Genomic DNA, 24,315 nt, shown 5'->3' with positions numbered 1-24,315 from the left:
AATAAAAATATACAAAATAGGGCTGGGGATGTGGCTCAGTATTTGAGTGTTGCTGAGTTCAATCCCTGGTACCCCACAAAAAAACAAAAAATTAAACATATCATTAGGTGTCTTTCAACAGATGAATTGATAAAGTATATGTACATAATGGAATACTACTCAGCCATAAAGAAAACTGAAATTTGGGCATTTACCTGTAAATGGATGGAACTGGAGACTATCATGCTAAGTGAAATAAGCCAACTACAAAACACAAAAGCCCAAATGTTCTCTCTCATATGTGGATGCAGACTCACAATAGGCTGGGAGAGGGAGAGTTCACTGGATTCCATAGAGTAGAGTGGAGGAAAGGGAAGGGGAACAGGAATATGACAGACAGCAGAATGAATCAGACATACCTTTCGTATGTTCATTTATGAATACATGACCAGTGTAATTCCACATCATGTACAACTACAAAAATGGGAAGTTATACTCCATGTATGTATGATATGTTAATGTACATTCTTACTATCGTGTATAACTGAAAAGAACAAATAAAAAATAAAACATTAAATATATATTCTTTATGTAGAGACACATGTATTTATGTATAATAAAAATCCACAAATTTGCAAGGGACAATTACAGGGCAATTTTAGGAAAGTTAAGAGAGGAATTGAGAATGAAGGGACTGGGGAGCTACTTGAGCATTATCTAATATTTAATTTTTGCAAAGGAGATTTTGATGTTAATATGACGTATCTACATCTTTTAAGTTTTGGAAGCATTCATGAGTATGTGCTTCTCTGTTTATTTGAAATGTTAGTAATTACAAATATATATATGGATATATAAAAAATTAATATATTAGAAAACATTAGAACTTCATTCATTGATACATGTTAAGTCAGGGACAACCAAATATCCCTATTTGTACATCTTTTCTTTGAGAAGATTTGATTTCTCCATACAGCTCATCTCCTACCTGGGATATTTATCTTGATGCCAATATTCCTTGAAGCAAAGCAAACAACAGATTAGTAGTTTCAAACTTGTGGCCTATGGACTCTACAATATTTTGTTTGGCTTGTATGTTTAAAATTGGTGAGATGTGTACTGTACTATTCACAAAAATGCATGTAGATGAGGCACGTACTTTCCTATTCCCAAAGGATCCGACACTCCTGATTGTCTCAACCCTCTTTTCCTGGATCCTATAGGTAATTTGGTTTACAACCCTGTATGGAATTCTCAGGAAACTAAAACCAGAGATTTTCAAATAAACACAGCCCTCAACAATGTTAGAAAAGTCACAAGGCATCTACATTACAAAAAGATCTTAAATGTTGCCTTCCTTTTACAGATGCTAACAACATATAAAAGAAAAATATGGGCTCAGTAAGTCACTACCCAACTGTTCTTTATGAGCAGTGTGGACATTTTCAGAGGAACACAGATTCCCTTTGTTCCTAATCCAGACCGGTTGATGAATCAGCTTCAAACATTTAAACGTAAGGGAAACTGCTCCCTTATGTTTGGGAAGAAGCCTAAGAGTTTCAGTTAAAATTTGATACTTTCACCTTGAGATGTCTGCCATTTCAACTCGCAGCCTCTGAGGGACCAGCCCTCTGAGGAAAAGCTGTCCACTGAAGCTCAGCCCTGCGAAAACCCCATCTCAAGTTTTATGGTTCTTAATGGCTTGAATCACTTGTAGGTGTTTTTAATACCTGCTGTCAGTTTGGAAATGTTTCTCACTTGGCACCTGGATAAGGACAATAAACTTGTCAAGCAGGCAACTAACTATTCAATCTATTATTAAAAACATAAAATCCTCAGAAATGGGAAGCTGTTTAGGTCTATAGCTTCTTCTAGCACTTTTTAGCCATAATCTCTTTTAAAAGCACTCTGTGAAGCTTATTCTCTTATTAAGTGAATTATCAGGGAATAAATTATGTGGCAATATTCCACTGCTCTTTCTAAACAACAAAAGGGAGCAATAAAATATGGAAAGAAACTTATGAGCTTTTAATAACTGTCAGTAGTCACAGACACATTATTTTAATTGAAAAAGAGCTTAGCAGAAATCAGTTATAATAAGTAACTGTGGCTAACCCTTTTCCTTCCAGAAAAAAAAATACAAAAATAAATTTAAATTTTTGTTTTAGAAGAAAATAAGTTCATTGAACATACAATTTCCACTCCCAGACTCGGGGTTTATTTTGTTGCTCCTAAAATAAGTTCCCAACTCTTTTTTTAATATACTAAAATATATTTGTTAAAAATAATTAATATCTATTGAGTAATAAAACACTGCCAGAAAATGTAAGAATTGTAATTAATAAAACCTCTTCATTACTATTCAAGCAGAGAGCTAAAGTTTTTGCAAGACATTAACTCAGCATAGCTAACTACTCTGTGAATATTAAATAAGACCTAAGGCGCCAAAATAACTAACAAGAAACTTGTAATTTCTGGAAATTAGATGAGTTTTGACCTGATAAATTTTTTTTTAAATCACTCTTATTGGTGTAGACTATTTCCATATGTACAAACAGCTAATTTGTGTTGATCAATATCTATCAATTATCATTTAGTCATAACAAGTTTATTGAGGAGAAGCAATCCAATCATTTATAAACATGAAATAATTTATTTTTTCCAATGTGGGCCCTAGGAGTTACAAACTAGTAGCCTATAGACCTAAGGAGTATTTTGTTTTGCCTGCAGTGTTTATAATGAATTTGAATCTGAATTTAGATGAGGCATACACCATCTTCCTGTCCACAGGTACCATATTTCCTATAATAGCCATAATCCTAAAATGGCCTTTCACTAGAGCATTCTCTTTCACTAGAGCATCCACCTATATAATACCTTCCTCTCCACTATCGCTGAGACCTGTGAATATGAGGGATTTCATTCCCATGTTTAAGCTACAAAGATTGCAAAGGTGACAGGACTTTTGCTAATATAATTGTTTCCTCATCAATGGACTTTGTGTTACTGTAAAGGACTTTAACCTTGGAAGGCCTCACCTATCAGCTATGTTCTTTAAAAGGGGGATTTGATTCTTTGTGAATCAGCAGAGATACTATCCTGCTGGTCTTAAAGAAGCAAACAATGATGTTGTGAACTGCCTATGGACTCTCCAGGAGCTGGAGTCCAAATCTAAAGAACAGAACTCTGCCAGTGTTGTGATTTTGCTTGGAATAGGACCCTAAGTAGGTCACATTCCACAAGGCAACCTGGCTGACACCTGATATTGTAGCCTTATGAAATCCTAAGCAGAGGACTCAGCTAAGTCACTCCCAGACTCCTGGCTGCAGAAACTGTGAGATCATAAACATATGTCATTTTTAAGCTGCTAAATGAGTGGTAATTTGTAAGCCAGCAGCAGAAAACTAATAGATTCCTAATTGCCTCAACGTGTACCTTACTTCATATGTATCTGCTTTTCCATCCTTTTGCATCCTAGATAGGTTCTTTAGTATTCTGATCAGTTCCAGTTTTTAAAATTTAATTCTGTCCAATTAAAAATTTTAATTTACATGCATTTAAATATCCTTCCTCTCGCTCAATACAAGTTATAATTGTGGGCTTGTCTGCTTGGATTGCTGTGGGCTGATTCTGGCCTTTCCTTCTTATTTCAAGGTCTAAGTTCCTGTGTTGGGTACTGTAAGCTGGAGCAGGGGTTCCAGAGAGATGATTACTGGTGTGAAAGTGGTAGGAGATTTGATCTGTTTGGTCTGATATATTCAGTTTGCATAAGTGGTATGCATACCTTTCTCAGAACAATGTTTAGCTTAACCACTGGCCTTCACTGTTGCTGAGGACTCCCCAGAGAGGGGCAGATGGACTTCCTGTGGTCTTCTAGCAGTAGAGTATATCCCAATCTCCTTCTTCAGATTGAGTGGACACTTCCTTATCATTGTACCTGCCTGAGAAGCACAATGGTTTCCATCCTTCCTTTAACATTCATACTCCTTCACAAAAGAGCTTAAAGTACTTAAAAATTCTCTTGTATGGCTTCTGAGTGTTGCAGAGACCTGGAAGGAACAAGGTTACCTCCAATATTGGGAATATTAAGCTACTCGTCTCTTAAAGCCCTGATGGAAAATTCCCTTCAGTTTTCTAACCTTCTGAAATATACTTGAAGGAACTTGTCTGTATGTTTACAAATGTCCTCAGCTTTCAGGGAACCCACAATTGCCCCTCACAAAACCAGGGAACAGTATCGCATTTATCATATGTATGTTTTAGCTCAATATTCATTCAGAGAATAAAAACACATTTTCCTTTCTTTAAGCTCCCCATACACTCACCACCAATCTTTACCAGCATTTTGTAAATCCCTCCCTGTTTTATCACACAAGACACCTCACCAGTCTTCAGTGAAGAAACGACCTCTGGCTGGACCACTCTACTCACCGTGAGCTGGTTTCCTCTAGCTCCATCATTCCCAATCTTCTCCTTATATAGACTGAAGAACGTGTTTGGGGAGGCATGATGTGGGTGTGCATATGTGGGCTGAGTAACAGCACAGGTTCTAAGATCACATAAAAAAGCCTGTTGGGATACATTATTAGTATTTTCTGTTAGAGTTCAACGTATAAAAGATTTTTTTTTCCTCAAATTTGAGCATTGGGCAAACTTTCTGGATTATACATGTCTCAGAAAACAGCTCATTACATAGATAATTTTTTTCAAAACACTGAAATCAGCTACTTGAAAAGAGAAATTTGTAAATCTTTAAAGTCTAGCAGTACTTGTATTCGTTTTTTTCCTCCTCCCTGCAAATGTGCTTATTTACTATTGTCAGGTAGAGCAATCTGTCAAAAAATTTTGTTAGCTTTTCCTTCCTACCAATTTAGAATAAACAAAAGAGAATGGAAGAAACAAACACACACTCCAGATTAGATTCTCCACACAGTGCATTCTCAGCTAAAACCTGAATCAACTGGACAGAGACCTATTCAAAAGAACCAAAGCTCACTTTATTAATCTCCACCTTATTAACCTCCAGGATCTGCTTGTCTCATATCTATGGTCCCTTCTAGAAAACTCTAATGTGCTGAGAGCATCTCCCTAGGTCAGGAATGAAGCAAACATCAAAACTTCAAAGCTACACAACAATTCAAGAAAGCAGACATTTTCAGTGTCTTTCTAGAAAAGATTTAGAGTCATAGCAAAATTAAGCAGATGGTTTAAAGACATCCTGTATAGCCTTTTATGGTTGTATATGGTTTGAGTGTGTTCCCCAAAGGCTTACATGTAGGAGACTTTATCCTCAATATAATGGTATAAGAAGTAGCAGAAGCCAGGTGCAGTGGTGCATGCCTGTAATCCTAGTGGCTCAAGAGGCTGAGGCAGGAGAATGGTGAGGTGCTAAACAATTAAGTGAGACCCTGTCTCTAAATACAAAACAGAGCTGTGGATGTGGCTCAGTAGTTAAGTGCCCCTGAGTTCAATCCTCAGTAATACCCACCCCACCCCCCCAAAAAATGACATAGCAGAATTCTCAAAAGACAAGAACCAATAGACAGTAATTGGGTCAGTGGGAGCACTATTCTTGGAAGGAATTAATAATGGTCTTCCAGAGTAAGTTAGAGCCTGTGGGAATAATATTATTATAAAAGAGTAAACCAACCAGCAGACTACCTTGGGAGCCAAGACCCAGCCCAGACCGCCCACACCAGCCACCCAGACCCCAGATTCTCAGTAAGCCCAGGTCCACCACTCCACAGGTGGGGCAGACATTCACCAGAGCCTAGCCTCTGGCACAGGACCACCTCTTCTGACCAGCAGACTACCACAGGAGGTCAACCCCTGCGGCCCAGATCTACACACATCAGCCCGTGTGGGGACCCAGGCTCACAGTAGGCCTGTGTCCATCCCTCCACCAGCAGGCACCTACCAGAGCCCAGCTTATGACCAGCAGACTATGGCAGGAGTCAGGACCCACCCAGATCTGTCCATACTGACTTGTGCAGGACCCAGGTCCAAGGTAGGTCCAAGCCCCTCCCACACACCCACATCTAGGAGCCTACACACCCATATCTGGGAGCCTATGCCTAATCCACTTCCATCTTGGGACACTGCAGTCATTGCCATAACCTCCCCTACCCAGTAGCCACTAACTTTTTGACAATAGACAGGGCCTACAAGCAGTTGTGTCTCAGAGCAGGCATCCCAAAGAGAGTGTGAGGTCCACTCCTTGAGCCTCATCTCTATAAGACATTGCTTTCATCTTAGGGCACCTTAAATATCTTGAGTTATCTCTGCTATTGCCACCACCAACCTTAGATGCAGTAGCATACACTGAGGGACACCAGCAGGGTCTGGAAGCCCAACATCAAGGTGAGGTACAGACAATCTGCATGGGTACTACAAGAATATAGGGAAGAAACTGTAATATCTCAGATCCACACTGCAAGAAAGGAAGGCACATTAGACAACATTAAAAAAAAAAAGAGAGGAAAGTGCCCCAAACAAACCAGGATACTATAACAACAGAACCCATGGACAGTGAAGTTGACTAAATGACAGAGAAGGAGTTCAGAAGGCTCATAATTAAAATGAACTGTGAATTAAATAATGACCTAAACAAGTAAATAAAGGCAAAAATTGATCACTTCAACAAAGATAAGAGAGCAAATACAGGTAGCAAAAGATTACTTCCAGAGAGAGAGAGAGAGAGAGTGAGAGACGCTTAAAAAAAAAGAAAAGAAAAAAAAAGAAACCCTTGAAATGAAGGATTCAGTAATTTTAAAAAAATAGCATAACCAACAGAATAGATCACTTGGAGAAAAGAACATCAGAAAATAAAGACAAAGTATACAATCTAAAAAATAAAATTGATCACACAGTGAAGATAGTAAGAAACCATGAACAAAACATCCAAGAACTATGGGACAGCATCAAAAGACCAAATCTAAGAGTTATTGGGATAGAGGAAGGCACAGATTTTCAAACCAAAGGAATGCACAATCTTTTCAATGAGTTAATATCAGAAAATTTCCCAAGCATGAAAAATGAATTGGAAAACGAAATACAAGAGGCTTACAGGACACCAAATGTATAAAATTACAACAGATCTACACCAAGTCACATTATAATAAAAATGCCTAGCACACAGAATAAGGATCAAATCGTAAAAGCCACAAGAGAGAGGAATCAGATCACATATAGAGGCAGACCAATGTGTATCTCAGGAAATTTTTCAACCCAGACCCTCAAAGCCAGGAGAGTGTGGAACAGTATATACCAAGCTCTGAAAGAAAATGGATGCCAACCAAGAATCTTATGTCCAGCAAAACTAAGCTTTAGATTTGATGATGAAATAAAAACCTTCCATGATAAACAAAAGTTAAAAGAATTTACAACTAGAAAGCCTGCACTATAGAACATCCTCAGCAAAATATTCCAAGATGAGGAAATGAAAACAATGATGAAAATCAGCAGAGGGTGGGATTACACCAAAGGAAAATCTAATCAGAGGAGAAACCAAGTCATATTAAATACCAAAAATAAACAATGGCTGGTAATACAAATCATGTCTCAATAATAACCCTGAATGTTAATGGCCTAAACTCACCAATCAAAAGACATAAACTAGCAGATTGGGTTAAAAAAATACTCAATAATATTTTGCCTCCAAGAGACTACTCTCATTAAAAAAGACATCCACAGACAGAAGGTGAAGAGTTGGGAAAAATAATACCACTCACGTGTACTATGGAAGCAATCTGGGGTTTCCATCCTCATGTCAAATAAAGGAGACTTCAAACTAAAGTCAATCAAAACGAACAAAGAACCATATACCAACAAGATTTAACAATTATAAATATATATGCTCCAAACAATGGCTTAACAATGTTCATCAAACAAACTCTCCTCAAGTTCAAAAGTCAAAGAGACCACAACACAATAATTTGGGTGACTTTAACACATCTGTTTCATAACTATATAGATCTTCCAAACAAAAGCTGAACAAAGAAACTATAGAACTCAATAATAAAATCAATAACTTAGACTTAGCTGACATATATAGAATATTTCATCCTTCAACCAGTGAAGACACTTCCTTCTCAGCAACTCTTAGCAACTATAAAAAAGTAGAGATACTACCTGGCATTCTGTCAGATCATAATGAAATGAAATTAGAAATCAATGATAAAATAAAAAATAAAATCCACTCCAACACCTGGAGACTAAATAATATGTTACTGAATGAACAATGGGTTGCAGAAGATATCAAGGAGGAAATTAAAACATGCTTAGATTTGAATGAGAACACAGATACAACATATTGAAATCTCTGGGACATGATGCAAGCAATTCTAAGAGGAAAGTTCATTGCATGGAGTTCATTCCTTAAAAGAAGAAAAAGTCAACAAATAAATGACTTAATATTACATCTCAAAGCCCTAGAAAAAGAAGAACAAATCAACACCAAAAGCAGTAGAAGAGAGAAAATAATTAAAATCAAAGCTGAAATCAATGAAATTGAAACAAAAGAAACAATTGAAAAAATTGACAGTACAAAAAATTGATTCTTTGAAAAAAATAAATTAAATTGGCAGACCCTTAGCCATGCTAATGACAAGAAGAGAAAACTCAAATCACTAACATACGTGATGAAAAAGGAAATATACAACAGGCACTACAGAAATACAAAAGGTAATTAGAAATTATTTTGAAAACCACAACACAATAATTATGGGTGACTTCAACACACCTCTCTCATCATTGGACAGATCCTCCAAACAAAAGTTGAATACCATAATGGAATGAAACTGGAAATCAATGATAAAAGAAGGAAGGAAAAATCCTACATCACATGGAAAATGAACAATATGTTACTGAATGATCAATGGGTTACAGAAGACATAAAGGAGGAAATCAAAAAATTCTTAGAGATAAATGAAAATACAGACACAACATATCGGCATCTATGGGACACAATGAAAGCAGTTTTAAGAGGAAAATTCATCGCCTGGTGGTCATTCCTCAAAAAAAGAAAAAACCAACAAATAAATGAGCTCACACTTCATCTCAAAGCCCTAGAAAAGGAAGAGCAAAACAACAGCAAATGTAGCAGAAGGCAAGAAATAATTAAAATCAGAGCGGAAATCAATGAAATTGAAACAAAAGAAACTATTGAAAAAATTAACAAAACTAAAAGTTGGTTCTTCGAAAAAATAAATAAGATTGACAGACCTTTAGCCATGCTAACGAAGAGAAGAAGAGAGAGAACTCAAATTACTAACATATGGGATGAAAAAGGCAATATCACAACAGATGCTACAGAAATACAGAAGACAATTAGAAATTATTTTGAAAACCTATATTCCAATAAAATAGAAGATAGTGAAGACATCAATAAATTTCTTAAGTCATATGATTTGCCCAGACTGAGTCAGGAGGATACACACAATTTGAACAGACCAATATCAATGGATGAAATTGAAGAAGCCATCAAAAGACTACAAACCAAGAAAAGCCCAGGACCGGATGGGTATACAGTGGAGTTTTACAAAACCTTTAAAGAAGAATTAATACCAATACTTTTCAAGTTATTTCAGGAAATAGAAAAAGAGGGAGCTCTTCCAAATTCATTCTATGAGGCCAACATCACCCTGATTCCGAAACCAGACAAAGACACCTCAAAGAAAGAAAATTACAGACCAATATCTCTAATGAACCTAAATGCAAAAATCCTCAATAAAATTCTGGCGAATCGAATACAAAAACACAACAAAAAAATTGTGCACCATGATCAAGTAGGATTCATCCCTTGGATGCAAGGCTGGTTCAATATACGGAAATCAATAAATGTTATTCACCACATCAATAGACGTAAAGATAAGAACCATATGATCATCTCAATAGATGCAGAGAAAGCATTCAACAAAGTACAGCATCCCTTTATGTTCAAAACATTAGAAAAACTAGGGATAACAGGAACTTATCTTGACATTATAAAAGCTATCTATGCTAAGCCTCAGGCTAGCATCATTCTGAATGGACAAAAGTTAAAGGCATTCCCTCTAAAATCTGGAACAAGACAGGGATGCCCTCTATCACCACTTCTATTCAATATAGTTCTCGAAACACTGGCCAGAGCAATTAGACAGACGAGAGAAATTAAAGGCATAAAAATAGGAAAAGAAGAACTTAAATTATCACTATTTGCAGATGACATGATTCTATACCTAGAAGACCCAAAAGGGTCTACAAAGAAACTACTAGAACTAATAAATGAATTCAGCAAAGTGGCAGGATATAAAATCAACACGCATAAATCAAAGGCATTTCTGTATATCAGCGACAAAACTTCTGAAACGGAAATGAGGAAAAACACTCCATTCACAATATCCTCAAAAAAAATAAAATAAAATACTTGGGAATCAACCTAACAAAAGAGGTGAAAGATTTATACAATGAAAACTACAGAACCCTAAAGAGAGAAGTAGAAGAAGATCTTAGAAGATGGAAAAATATACCCTGTTCATGGATAGGCAGAACTAACATCATCAAAATGGCGATATTACCAAAAGTTCTCTATAGGTTTAATGCAATGCCAATCAAAATACCAATGGCATTTCTTGTAGAAATAGATAAAGCAATCATGAAATTCATATGGAAAAATAAAAGACCCAGAATAGCAAAAGCAATTCTAAACAGGAAGTGTGAATCAGGCGGTATAGTGATACCAGATTTCAAACTATATTACAGAGCAATAGTGACAAAAACAGCATGGTACTGGTACCAAAACAGGCCGGTGGACCAATGGTATAGAATAGAGGACACAGAGACTAATCCACAAAGTTACAACTATCTTATGTTTGATAAAGGGGCTAAAAGCAATGGAGGAAGGATAGCATCTTCAACAAATGGTGTTGGGAAAACTGGAAATCCATATGCAACAAAATGAAACTGAATCCCTTTCTCTCACCATGCACAAAAGTTAACTCAAAATGGATCAAGGAGCTTGATATCAAATCAGAGACTCTGCGTCTGATAGAAGAAAAAGTTGGCTCCGATCTACATATTGTGGGGTCGGGCTCCAAATTCCTCAATAGGACACCCATAGCACAAGAGTTAATAACAAGAATCAACAAATGGGACTTACTTAAACTAAGAAGTTTTTTCTCAGCAAGAGAAACAATAAGAGAGGTAAATAGGGAGCCTACATCCTGGGAACAAATCTTTACTCCTCACACTTCAGATAGAGCCCTAATATCCAGAGTATACAAAGAACTCAAAAAATTAGACAATAAGATAACAAATAACCCAATCAACAAATGGGCCAAGGACCTGAACAGACACTTCTTAGAGGAGGATATACAATCAATCAACAAGTACATGAAAAAATGCTCACCATCTCTAGCAATCAAAGAAATGCAAATCAAAACCACCCTAAGATACCATCTCACTCCAGTAAGATTGGCAGCCACTATGAAGTCAAACAACAACAAGTCCTGGTGAGGATGTGGAGAAAAGGGTACACTTGTACATTGCTGGTGGGACTGCAAATTGGTGCGGCCAATTTGGAAAGCAGTTTGGAGATTCCTGGGAAAGATGTGAATGGAACCACCATTTGACCCTGCTATTGCCCTTCTCGGACTATTCCCTGAAGACCTTAAAAGAGCATGCTACAGGGATACTGCCACATCGATGTTCATAGCAGCACAATTCACAATAGCTAGACTGTGGAACCAACCCAGATGCCCTTCAATAGATGAATGGATAAAAAAATGTGGCATCTATACACAATGGAGTACTATGCAGCAATAAAAAATGACAAAATCATAGAATTTGCAGGGAAATGGATGGCACTAGAGCAGATTATGCTTAGTGAAGCTAGCCAATCCCTAAAAAACAAATACCAAATATCTTCTTTGATATAATGAGAGCAACTATGAACAGAGCAGGGAGGAAGAGGAGGAAGAAAAGATTAACATTAAACAGAGACATGAGATGGGAGGGAAAGGGAGAGAAAAGGGAAATTGCATGGAAATGAAGGGAGACTCTCATTGCTATACAAAATTACATATAAGAGGTTGTGAGGGAAATGGGAATATAAACAAGGAGAGAAATGAATTACAGTAGATGGGGTAGAGAGAGAAGATGGGAGGGGAGGGGAGGGGGGATAGTAGGGGATAGGAAATGTAGCAGAATACAACAATTACTAATAGGGCATTATGTAAAATTGTGGATGTGTAACTGACGTGATTCTGCAATCTGCATTTGGGGTAAAATTGGGGGTTCATAACCTACTTCATCCTAATGTATGAAATATGATATGTCAAGAGCTTTGTAATGTTGTGAACAACCAATAAAAAAAATAAAAAAATTAAAAAAAAAGACCTTAGAAAATGGAAATATCTATCTTGCTTTTGGATAGGCAGAATTAATGTTATCAAAATGATACTTCCAAAAGCATTACACAGATTTAATGCAATTCTGATCAAAATCCCAAGTACACTTCTCATAGAAATAGAAAAAGCAATCATGAAATTAATCTGGAAAAATAAGTGACTCATAATATGTAAAGCAATCCTTTGCTGGAAGAGTGAATCAGGTAGCATCACTATACCAGAATTTAAACTCTACTATAGAGCAATAATAACAAAAACAGCCTGGTATTGGCACCAAAACAGACTGGTAGACCAATGATACAGAATAGAAGACACAGAGCCTAACCCACAAAATTACAATTAGACAAAGGCACCAAAAACATGCACTGGAGAAAAGATAGCCTCTTCAACAAATGGTGGTGGGACAACTGGAAATCCATGTGCAACAAAATGAAATTAAACCCTATCTCTCATTATGACCAAAACTCAAAGTGGATCAAGGACCTAGGAATTAAACCAGAGACTCTGCATCTAATAGAAGAAAAAGTAGGCCCTAATCTCCATCATCTGGGATTAGTTCCCAACTTCCTAAATACACCTATAGCCCAAGAATTAAAACCAAGAATCAATAAATGGGATGGATCCAAACTAAAAAGTTTCTTCTCAGCCAAAGAAATAATTTGTGAGGTGAATAGAGAGCCTACGTCTTTTTACTCCTGACACATCAGATAGAGCACTAATCTATAGGGTATATAAAGAACTCAAAAAGATAAACATCAAAAAACCAAATAACCCAATTAAATGGGCCAAGGACCTAAACAGACACTTCTCAGAAGATGATATGCAATCAATCAAAAAATATATGAAAAAATGTTCATCATCGTTAGCAATTAGAGAAATGCAAATCTAAACCACTCTAAGATTTCATCTTACTCCAGTCAGAATGGCAGCTATTATGCAAACAATAAGAAGTGTTGGCAGGGATGTGGGGAAAAAGGTACACTCATACACTGCTTGTGGGACTGCAAATTGGTACAGCCAAATGGAAAGCAGTATGGAGATTTCTTGGAAAATTGGGAATGGAATCACCATTTGACCCAGCTATCCCTCTCCTCGGTCTATACCCAAAGGACTTAAAAACATCATACTACAGGGACACAGCCACATCAATGTTTATAGCAGCACAATTCACAATAGCTAAACTATGAACCAACCTAAATGCCCTTCAATAGATAGATGGATTTAAAAAAATGTGATATATATATATATATATATATATATATATATATATACACACACACACACACACACACACACACACACACAATGGAATATTACTCAGCAATAAAAGAGAATAAAATCATAGCATTTGCAGGTAAACAGATGGAGTTAGAGAAGATAATGGTAAGTTAGTTAGCCAATCCCAAATAACCAAATGTTGAATGTTTTCTTTGATATAAGGAGACTGATTCATAGTGGGATAGGGAGAGGGAGCATGGAAGGAATAGACGACCTCTAGATAGGGCAGAATGGTTGGAGGGGAAGGGACGGGGCATAGGGTTAGAAATGATGGTGGAAAGTGATGATCAATATTATCCAAGGTACATGTATGAAGACATGAATTGGTGTGAATATACTTTGTATATAACCAGCGATATGAAAAATCGTACTTTATATGTGTAATAAGAATTGTAATGTATTCCACTGTCATATATAAATAAATACATAAGTAAGTAAACCTGACCAATCCTCTCTGACTTCTCACCACATGATCTCTGTGTCTCCCATGCATTCCCACCATGATGTCATCCATCGTAGTATAATGTAGCCATGTAAGCCCTATCAAAAACCAATGTCATGTGTTTGTCCTTTCAGCCTCCAAAGCTGTTTTCAAATAAACCACTTTTCCTTATTCTCAGATATTTTGCCACACAATATAAAATGGACTAACATATCCCCCTTCTCCTACGCATGCATATTCTCTCTTATTATCAATATTCCATACCAGAGTGGCACATTTATTTCAATATGAACATACATCATTATTACCCATTTCCATAGTTTTCATTAAGTCTCACTCATAGTATTGCATATTCTATGTTTTTTTGACAAATATATAATGGCATATACCTATTTTTGATATGGTATAGGATGACTTCAGAGCCCATAAATCCACTCTGTTCTGCCTATTCATCCCTCATTCTCCACTAACTCTATTTTTTTATTGTATATAGTTTTAACTTTTCCAGATGTCATTTAGGTGGAATCATACAGCAGCGGCTTCCTCAGATTGTTTTTTCACTCAGTAATATGCACTTAGTATTCCCCCATGTCTTTTCATGGTGGATAACTGATTTCCTTTGAGTGCTGAAGAACATTTCTTTAGATGATTCACATTTATTTAGTCCACTCATCTAGTGAAGGGAAATCTTGGTTAGAGTGTGTTTTATGTTATTTGGTTGGTGTAGGTGAATGTTCTGTCTGAGCTTGAGAAGAATGTGTAATCCATTCTTAATGAATGAAGTAATCTGCATATGTTAGTAATCTCCAGTTAATTAATTGTGCTATTTAGTTTAACTGTGTCCTATTGTTTTTCTGTCTTCTGCATCTGCCCATTTATGATAGAAGGTTTTTTAAATCTTCAAGTATAATAGTGGATTTATCTATTTCCCCAAGTAGTTTTACCAGTTTTTGACTCATGTATTTAGACATGGTTGTTAGTAACATAAGTACTAAATAATGTTATATATTTTTAATATGAACCCCTTTATTTTAATGTAATTTCCTTATTTATCACTGATCATTTCCTTTGCTCTGATGTCTGACATTAATATAGCTATTCCTGCCTTCTTTTAATTAGTGCTAACAGAGTATCTATCTTAGTTCAGACTGTTATAATAAAGTTCCACAGACTGAGTCACTTATAAACAATAAATGTTTATCATCATAATTTTGGAAGCTGAGATCACAGTGCCTCATGATGGAGTTCTGATAATGGTTCTCCTCTGGGTTGCAGACTACAGACTACTACAGACTTCTTATGGGTCCTTACAGGGTGAAAATAGCACTCTATAAAGTTTCTTACAATTCCAATCATGAGCAGTACCTCCCCATGACTTAATTACCTCCAAAAGATCCTCCACCTATCACCATCACATTGAGTGTTAGGGTATTAACATAAATTTGGGGGACACACAAGCACTTAGTATATAACATTCTGCCCCGGGTTTCCAAAAATTATATCCTTAAGACTTACAAAATATATTTATTCCATCCAACATCCCCAAAATATTAATTTATTCCAGTATTAACTCTAAAATCTAAACTCAAAGTCTGATCTAAATATCTTTTAAATCAGACATGAATAAAACTCACAGTACAGTTTATACTGAGAAAAAATTCCTCCCCAACTGTGATGTTATGAAATGAAATAAGTTGTGCAAATCCAGAGTACAATGTTGGAAAGAAAACAAAGAAATATCTGAATTGAATCATACTAAAGAACAAATGTGTAAACAACTAGAGGAAAATATAATAAAAATTAATTTCAATAATTTAAAACACTCTAAACATGGGAGGATTATCAAAGTTGCTTTTGATTATGATAATAGGTTTGGAAAATTGAAGAACTGGTTAGAATAATTAATAAAAATTCTTATGAAAAGAAAAAGAACAAATGGACCTAAAAGACATTTGCAGAATAGTTCATCCAACAGCAGCATAAGACACATTCTTTTCATGAGCACATGGAATATATTCTAGGAAAGATGATACATTAGTCCCAATAATTTTTTAAAAAATTGAAATGACATCATATATCTTCTCATACCACAACAGAATAGTACTACATATCAACAACAGCAAGAAGAATGCAAAGGAAATAAATACATGGAAATTTAATAACATGCTCCTAAGTGATCATAGGGTAACTGAAGAAATTTAAAGTGAAATGAGATTTTTTCCATGAACTAATGAACATGACAATAGAACACAATCTTTACGATATAGTAAAACTAGAGGGAAGTTTATAGAAATAAATACACCAAAAAAATTAGATCTCAAACAACCTAACAATGTACCTCAAAGATTTTAAAAAGGAACAAACAAAACCCAATATTAGCAGAATAAAAGAAATAATAAAGATCAGAGTATATAAATAAGTAAAAATAAAAATTTTTAGAAGTATACTCCCAAAATTTGAAAAAAATATTTTTGAAAAGATATGCAAACATAACAAATCTTTAGTTAGACTGACCAAGAGGCAGAGAGGAGCCAAGGAAGAGCAGAGATAAAAAATGAGACATTACAATTGATACCACAGAAATACAAAAGGGTCACAAGAAAATCCTAGCAACAATTACATGCTAAAAAAGTAGAAAATCTAAAATAAATAAATGAATTCTTGAACACATATGACCTACCAAAATGGAAAAAAAAAGAAAAAGAAAATGAAAACAAACCAATATGCAACAATGAAATGAGATTGAGCAGTAACTAAAAATCTTCCATCTAAAAAATTCCAGGACCTTATGGTTTTACTGCTGAATACTACAAAATACTTCAAGGAGCACTAACTCTAATTTTTCTTAAACTATTTCTCTGTCTCTGTCTCTCTGTCTCTCTCTCTCTCTCCCTCTCTCTCTCTCACACACACACACACACACACACACACACACACACATTAAAATGGAATAAGCTCTGCCAAACACTTATGAGACTAGAATTATCCTAACACAAAACCAAAGATAGAACAACAACAACAACAAAAATTACAGACCTATGTGCCTGATGAACACATTAAAAATTCTCAAGAAAATACTTGTAAACCAAACTTAATAGCACATCAAAAAAAAATCATACACCATGATTATGTGGGGCTCATGTCAGGGATGCAAGTACATTTAAACATACACAGATCAATAAATGTGATACAAGACACTAACAGAATTAAGGCAAAAAATGTGATCACTCAATAGATTTAGCAAAGCATTTGATAAGATTCAACATTCCTTTATGGTAAAAGTCTCTCAACAAACTAGGTATAGAAAGAACACATCTCAAAATACCAAATTCTATATATGAAAAAAAAAATCACAGCTGAATGATAAGAAGCTAAAAGCATTTCCTAAGATCAGGAGCAAGACAAGGATATCCACTTTCACCACCTTTATTTAATATGTTACTGAAAGTTTTAGCAAGAGCAATTAGGCAAGACAAAGAAATAAAGCACATCCAAATTAGAAAGGAACATCTTGAATTATTTGTTTGCAGATGACATGATTTTATACAAAAAGAAACCAGAAAACTCCATAAAAAATCTGTTGGAAATTATACATAAATTTATTGAAGTTGCAAGATAAAAAAATCAATATAAAAAATGATTAGAATTTTTATAAGTTAAAATTGAACCAGCTGAACAGAAAATTAAGAAGACAATCCTATTCACAATAGCCACCAAAACATATTTGGAAAGCAAATGATTTTTATAATGAAATTCGTAAAACACTAATGAAAGTAATCATAGAGAACACAAAAATACAAAAAAATTAAAAATATTTTATGTTTATATACAAGAAGAATATTTTTTTAAATGACCATATTATCCAAATCAATCTATAGATTCCATGCAATTTCAATATGAATACTAATGATCTTCTTCATATAAGTAGAAAAAAGCAATCTTAAAATTCATATAGACCCACAAAAGACCTGGATAAGCCAAAGTGATCTTGTTGAGTGCAAAGAGATGAAAAAAAATTGCTAGGAGTATAATAATACCTGACTTCAAAACATATTATAAAGCTATAATAACTAAAAAGTTATGGTATGGGTATAAAAAGAGATACATAGACCAATGGAAGAAAATAGAGAACTCAGAGAAATTAATTCACACCCATATGACCAACTAACTTTTGAAAAAAGTGCCAAGCACATACCAAGGAGAAAAGTGAGTCTTTTTAATAAATGGTGCTGGAAAAATTGGATGTATAAAGAATGAAATTAGATCCCTTATTCTCAATGGACACACACAAAAAAAAACTTAAAATGGATTGAAAACTAATGTTAAACCATATACTATGAAATTATATAAGAAAACACAACAAAAACCCTTCAATATGTAGATGTAGGCAATGATTTTTTAGAAAGAATGCCAAAAGGCATAAACAACAAAAGCAACAATAAACAAATGGCATTATATCAAACTAAAAAGCTTCTGCAAAGGAAAACAAATAATCAACAAAATTAAGAGACAACATAAAGAATGACAGAAAATTTTTGCAAACTACTCATCCAACATTATATCCAGAATATATAAGGAAATCAAAAGGAGAAATACCAAAAAAAAAACCCCACACAATCCAATTTAAAAATGAGTTAATGAACTAAACAGACATTTCTCAAAAGAAGAGATACATATAACCAGCAAGTATAAGAAAAAAATTAAATTTCACTATTCATCAGAAAAATGCAAATTAAATCTACAATGAGATACCATCTCACCCTAGTTAGAAACTATATCATCAAAAGAAAACATAAAGTACTGGCATGGATGCAGAGAAAAGGAATAATTGCACACGGTTGGTGGGAATGGAAATTAATACTCTCTTTATGGAAAACAGTATGGTGGTTTCTCATAAAACTATCACATGATCCAGCAATTCAACTTCTGGGTGTATATACAAAGGAAATGAAATCATATTACGTAAGAGATACTTACATTCCCATGTAATTTCAGCACTATTTACAAAGACAAAATATGGGATCAACCTAGATGCTCTTTAGCAGATGAATGGATAAAGAAAATGTGGTATACTTATACAACAAAATACTATTCAGCTATGAAAAGAATTAAATCCTGTCATTTGCAGTGAAATAGAGCTGGAAGTCAAGTAAAGTGAAAGAAACCAGACCCCAAAAGACAAATATCTCATTCTCTCACTCATTTTTGGAAATGGAATTGAATGGTGGACATTAGAGACAGAGAGGACAGGGAAAATGGAAGGTAGTGCAATAAAGGACACTAAAACATTGTTAGAGCACAGAAATTATTTCTGGTTCCTCTTCAGCTTAAACAATCTAATATATTTCAAAATGACTAGAAAAGAAGAAAACGAAATCACTAACATGAAAACTATTAATGGTTAAAGAAATGGAAATGTATATTACTTTGATTTGATTATTACAAATTATATACATGTATTGAATTACATCATATACCCCATAATGTAATAATTTTCACTGAGACAAATGTCATGTCTCAAATTAAAAAATACAGGTTGGACAGGGTTAGAATAGACATTCTTATTCCAAAAGGAAACAAATAAGAAAGAAGGATCTATGGGTTCAAAGCAAGTGCAGAACTTAGCAAGGTGACTATATGAAGTTGAAAGCTTGAGAATGGCCTCGTTGGATCCATACTCTGCCCCCTAGGACTTCTAGGACAGAAATTTCACATTCTAATACTACTTGGTTAGAGGTCCTAACTTTGAGGCATACTGAGGTAGCAATGTAACCTTCACAGTGTAGCAGGGGACTGCCTACTTGGTGACTCTCTGCAAAGAACCAACCCATGCTATGATTTTAAGAGAAAATCTGGAGCTCTGACAGTTAGCCAAAATCCCGTGGTTTAGCAGGGAATTGGTCCCACTCTCCAGAGTATACACCCAGGCCTGAGAATTCTGAACCTATGGTGGGAACAGAAACCCCTTAATCTCTGAATCACCTCTAGTGTCCTTCTTCCCTTGTCTTAAAGTATGTTTTCACAGATAAATGGGTCTATGCTTCTACTTTTTATATAAACTAAAAATTTCAACAGTTTTCTTTCATTTTTATCTTGTTTGCTCTTCTTCCTTTGTTTAGTCCCATATTTATTCCTGGGTTTTATTGAAATGGTTCATTAAATTCATGGTTCACATCCATACTAACATCCTCATCAGTCACGGAGCCACTTCCTTATTCTTGTCTTCCAAACATGGTTTTTCATTTTTTTTGCAATATGAGTAAGCAAAAAAAAGTTCCAGTTATCTTAATTCTGGATCATTTTTGCCTAATAATTCCATTTTTAATTCACTGCTCTTTTCTCACATTTTACCTTACAGATTCAGAAGAAACCAAGCAGCTTACTTAACACTTTGCTCAGAAATCTCTTCAGCTACATATTAAATTTTGTTGCTCCCAAGTATATGTCCGACAAACTCCTAGAACATGAACATATGTCAAACAAACATTTTGCCATTATATAAAAATATTTCCTTTTCTCTAACATGTTCCTCATTTTCATTTAATTCCTCATCAGACTGGCTTTTACCATCCATATTTATATCATCCATATTTATCTCTTCATGATTAGAGTGGGTATTCTCTATGAAGACAGAAGCTTATTCTACAGCTTTCCTCTTTCTGATCAGAATAGCCTTTAAAAAAATCCATTCACAAAAATCTAAGCTTTCATTAGCACAAAGCTCAAAACTATTCCAGCCTTTTCATTACCCAATTAATAAACCTCACGTATATTTTTAGGTAAAGGCATTCCTCATTGTATTGTGCTTTGCTCTATTACACTTCACAAATACTGAAGTTTTAACAAATTGAAGGTTTGTGGGCATCTTAGGTCAAGCAAATGAATCAAGACTATTTTCAAATAGCTCAAATGATTGTTAATGTTTTATAACAATAAAATATTTTAATGAAGGTATGTGGATTTTTTAAACATGCTATTGCTCACATAATAGACTATATTGCAATGTACATGAATCTTTTATATGCATTAGGAAACAAAATCACTTATGTGATTCACTTTATTATGTTATTTATTGTGGTTGTCTGGAACTAAACTCACAATATCTCAGAGGTATACCTATATTTATAATAGCAACATCTCTGATTCTTGGTACCAATTTCTGTCTTAGTTTGGGCTGATATGATGAAGTACCATAGATTGTGGCTTATAAAGTGTAGAAATTGATTGCTCAACATTCTGAAGGCTCAAAGTCTGAGATCAGGGTAGCAGCATGGTCAGGTTCTTGCAAGGGCCCTCTTTTGGGTGGCATACTGCAGTCTTATTGTATTCTCACATGGAAAAAAGGGCTGGAGTGCTCTATGGGGTTCCATGTATAAGAGAACTAATCCCACTTGGGTGGGCTTCTTCCTCTTAATTACCTGTTAATATATCATGTTGGAGGTTAGGATATTAACATACTAAGCTAGAGGGGACACACACATTGAATCCATAACACATGGTATATCTTTTTCCATTCCTTTATGTTACTCTGTATGTGTCTTCTTTTATTGTCTTGTAAAAAAAAAAAAAGTTGGGTCATGTTTATTGATCCACGGTGACAAAAACTTTTAATTGGTAGTGTTAGAACACTAATATTTAAAGTGATTATATCAATATAACTAAATTAATGTCTATCATACTTGATACTGTTTTCTAGTGGTTGACTTTGTTCTTGTGTCTATTTTTGTCTTCCTGAATTTTTCTGTTGTTTGTGGTTTTAATATGAGAATTTTGTGATTCCATTTCTCTCTGTTTTTTAGTATATCCATTATAATCTTAATAAAACTTTTTTAGTGGTTGCTATAGATATTACAATACACATTTACAACTGATCCAAATTCACTTTCAAATAACACTATATTGCTTCATTAGTAGTGCAACTACCTTGTAATAATAAATGCTACTAATGTTTCCCTCTCATAACTTACATCATTGCTGTCATTCATTTCACATATATAAGCATATATGACCACAAATAGTCAAATACATTATTATGATTATTATTTTGAATAAATTGTTATCTGTTGAATCAATTAAGGATAGAAAAAATCTTTTTAAAAAATCTTTTTATCCTACTTTTCGTTCTCCAATGTCCTTCCTTTATGTATGCAGATTACAGCTTTTGACCAATATAATTTTCCTTCTCTCTGAAGAACTTTTTCTAACATTTTTTGCAAGAGAGATCTACTGGCAATAAATTTTCCAAATTTTACCTAAGAGAGTCTTTACTTCTACTTTACTTGTGGAGGAGGGTTCCATGGGGTACAGAATTTTTGGTTGGTTTCCCACACCCACCCTCCTCTTAACACTTTAAATATTCCATTTTCCTCTCTTCTGGCTTGTATAGTTTATGAGAAATGGGATGTTATTCTTACCTTTGTAATTCTATAGATAAGTTGTTTTCTCCCCTTTACTTCTTCCAATATTTTTAATTTGTTTTTTCTGAAATTTGATTAGTATGTGCTTAGAAACTTATTTGATACAGGTGTATTTATTCTGTGTGGTATTCATTAAGATACTGGATCCATGGTTTGGAGTGTGACATTAACTTCTGGAAATTTTTAGTCATTACTTTTTCAAACCTTGCTTCTATTGCTTCTTTCCTCCTTCTGATAATCCCTTTATGCATATGTGACACATTTTGTAGTTGTTTCATAAGTCTTGGATATTCTATTTGGGGTTTTGTTTTCAGTCTTTTTACCCTTTGTTCTCCAGCTTTTCAAGTTTCTATTTTCACATCCTCAAACTCATAGGTTATTTCCTCTGATGTGTCTAGTCTACTAAGGGACCCACTTTTACTACAGTGTTTTCAATCCCTAGCATATCTTTTCAACTCTTTCTTAGAATTTCTATATGACTGCTTACAATTATCCACGTGCTGTTACATGTTGTTTACATGTTCTTGGCATGTTGTGTTTATTTTTAATTATTGGTTTGATAATTCCGACATTCCTGCCATACCTTACACTAGTTTTGAAGCTTGTTCAGCCTCTTTGAACTCTTCTGAGGCTTTCCATATGCCTGAAATATTTATTCAAAAGGTGGACATGACCTCCTAGGAGCTATAAAATTACAGTTCAGGTTTTTTCTACCCTAAAAGGAAAAGAAACCATAGTAAAAGAGGCTTTGAACACTGTGTTGGTAAGCTGCTGGGGAAGGGGAAGCATTCTGCTTCCTACGATTAATTCTCAGGTTTTAGATGAGCTTGTGCCCCTGGCCTGTGAACTTCCTCAGCACCCCTTAGCTCTTTCATCACCTCCACTTAGGCTGAAGGGACTGGGGTTGGCAATTTTCCTAATTCCAGATAGGTTAGCCTCTGGTTAAAAAAGTTTCTCCAGATGGCAGACCTTCTTAAGAAAAGCAGGAAACTCTGGTGTATTCAAAAATGTTTTGTTTTTGCAAACTTTTGCCAGAAGCATTAAACCTAGTATAGCTCCTGGAGGTAAAACTCTCAAAACAGAGGAGTGGAGGCCTCCCCATTGTTAGGTCCTTTGGAGTGTTTAACTATTAAATTTGTTCACTCTGAGCTTCCAGTAATTTATCAATTACAGATCAAGTTTTTTTTCACCCCAGCACTAGTGCCTGCAGAGATTTCTGGACATGAGTTTCTGCTCTGCTATATTTTGATTTATCCTATGACCTCCTGTTATAGATCTAAGAAGAGTGGTTGATGTTTTTGGTTTGTTCACCCTTTACCTGTTAGGAGCGAGTGGTAATTTTACAGCTCCTTACATGACTGAATAGAAAAAAAGAATTCCCCCTCAAGCCTTTTTCATAAGCAATTAATATGCAAGCCTTGTCTCAACAGTAATAAAATACCATATTCTATATACCACCTCCTCTCTATTTCTCTCTCATTGCCTTTTAAACCCAACTTGACATTGATTGTTATGGTTTGATCTTTAATGCCCCTCAAAGGCCATACATTAGAGGATGAGTTTCTAACCTGTGTACTGTTAAGAGGTAGTAGAACCTTTAAGAAGTGGGACCTATCAATAAAGTTAGGTCATTTGGGGCATGCTCTGGGAAGGGAATATTGGAACTCTATCCCCTTATTCTCTCTCTCTCTCTTTGCTTCCTAGGTACCATGAGGTGAGCAGTTTCCTCGCTTATGCTCCCCATCATGATATTTTGCCTTGCCACAGACAATAAAGCCAAGTGACTATGACCTGAAACCTCAGAATCTATGAG

This window comes from Spermophilus citellus (assembly GCF_964194105.1).
Source record: "Spermophilus citellus genome assembly, chromosome: 7".
Taxonomy (NCBI): Eukaryota; Metazoa; Chordata; class Mammalia; order Rodentia; family Sciuridae; genus Spermophilus; species Spermophilus citellus.
This window is presented reverse-complemented; position numbering follows the sequence as displayed.